The 2,010-nt window shown below is 41.1% G+C and overlaps 1 protein-coding gene across 2 annotated transcripts in view; it reads right to left on the bottom strand.

Moving 5' to 3' along the window:
* LOC117262875 (guanine nucleotide-binding protein G(o) subunit alpha) overlaps window positions 1-82 on the bottom strand; it is a 145,959-nt gene extending 145,877 nt beyond the window's left edge. For both annotated transcript variants that reach the window (XM_033636057.2, XM_033636058.2), the window contains exon 1: window positions 1-82. This exon is cut by the window's left edge and continues 697 nt beyond it. The gene's annotated coding sequence lies outside the window, so the exon portion shown is untranslated.
* Window positions 83-2,010: the final 1,928 nt, after the last annotated feature.

Raw genomic sequence — 2,010 nt, 5'->3', positions numbered from 1 at the left:
GTAGCTCCGGTAGGGGCTCGGTCGTTCGTTAGTGCGTCCGTTCAATTGCAGGTTGCTGACGTCAAAAGAGTGAAAAAAAAAACAGAAGTGGGGAGAGAGGGAGAGCATCCATACTCCCAGTGGCGCTGCCTGGTGGTGCACTATTACCTCTACAGGCTTCTATGGACAGATATTAAGCGTCATCTTAAACACATAGAAAGTGAAAATAAAACGCCACTGCAACAAAACTCAAATAAGCTCAAGAGCAACAAAGAGTTAATTTGTAGCCTTAATCTTACGTGTACATTCCTCTAGAATATGAGCAGAGAACTTTGTGTCAGCGGATGGATATTTCGATTCTCTATTGGTCACAGGTGTGTTCAGCCAATGAGAGCTGAGGAGGACATATAGGAACGCTTGTCATTAAAGGCACAGTTCACCCCAAAATCAAAACGACATATTTTCCTTCTTACCTGTAGTGCTATGTAATCTAGATTGTTTAGGCAGAGTGTTGGAGATATTGGCCGTAGAGATGACTGCCATATCCCTCAAATATGATGGAGCTAGATGGCACTCGGCTTGTGGTGCTCCAAGTGCCAAAAAAAAAATCATGACCCCATTACTGAGACAATCCACAGTCCTAGTTGCGAGAAATTTCGTGTAGGAACTATTTTCTTACTACTGAACTACATCTACCAACCATGTCAACACAAAGGAGACTAGAGACTAGTCCATCATCAATGGCGTCCTCCTTAGCCTATCTGTAATGTTAGCTAGCTCAGTGGTGCTAAGTGAGCTAGTAGGGTAGTAGATGCACGCAATCCTCTGCACAGTGATACCGTTGGTGGGTGTAGTTCAGTAGCAGGAAACAAGTTTCAGTGTGAAACTGCTCACAACAAGCCTGTGGATTATCTTGAGTTACCATGCAATGATTTCTGGAAAGAGACTTTGCTGTTGAGTTTTTTAGATGTTTTTTGGCACTTTGAGCACCACAAGCCGAGTGACACCTAATTCCATTATATTTGAGAGAAGGCAGACATCTGCACAGCTGATATCTCCAAGACTCTGCTCCTCCCGGTTCCAATGAGGTGCCCCAGGCTTTGAAGCCAATTTTTGTTGTGACCAAACAGTGGAATCACAACTTCTGGGTCCATCATGTAATGACCTGCAGCCCAAAAAGACTTGTTCCCATTGACTTACAAAGAGACGTCTGTAAACCAGTGGATACATTTTTTTGAGCATCACAGCCCCTGTGAAATGACTTGTTTCACTATCAGGATTGGATGTATTTGGTTCAGAAACATTTGGAAAGTCTACAAGATGTGGATGATTTAGTTAGTTTATCCCAATTCAAGTAAACAAAGTGTTAAACAAGAGGCCAGACAGCTAAACCAGAGACAGTCTCTAGTGTACCTGCTTTATGGGCCACACAAGGTGAAAGCAGTACTGATCATCTGGGTAATTTCATACATGTCAGTTTAACCGCTTTGGATTCATGCACCACTGAGCAACTTTCCTGGGAATGAATGGGGCCCTGCCACCAATGCTGTATCCAGGTCTCTTTAACAGTAATAGGCAACTCACACCAAAACAATCTAAACTGATAAATCGCATTACAGGTACCAGGAAATATATGGGTTTTTAATTTGGTGTGAACTGTCCCCTTAAAGATTTATTATTATTATTATTATTATTATTATTATTATTTTAATGTTAAGTCCATAAATATTAATGTTTTACCTATCACCAAAAATGTTTCGTACTTGAAGGCTCCCACTGATGAAACATGTCAAGCAGTAGAGTGCATGGGTATGTTTTCCTTCTCAGGAGCTCTCAGTTTGGTTACTGTCAACATACAGAGTGTCCCATGTCATACTGCAGTGCAGTTCCAGTACATTTCATACAGCATTTGTATCTAAATCCAGTTCACAATTGTAAATGATCTTGAATTTGTATGTATTGCACTTATCTGAGTCTCACACCAACTGGCATAATGATTATGACTTTGATCATCTGTTGTAAAACCTGACT

Source organism: Epinephelus lanceolatus, chromosome 5, assembly GCF_041903045.1.
Source record: "Epinephelus lanceolatus isolate andai-2023 chromosome 5, ASM4190304v1, whole genome shotgun sequence".
Classification (NCBI taxonomy): Eukaryota; Metazoa; Chordata; class Actinopteri; order Perciformes; family Serranidae; genus Epinephelus; species Epinephelus lanceolatus.
The sequence above is the reverse complement of the archived record's forward strand: the minus strand, read 5'-3'. Positions and strand labels throughout refer to the sequence as shown.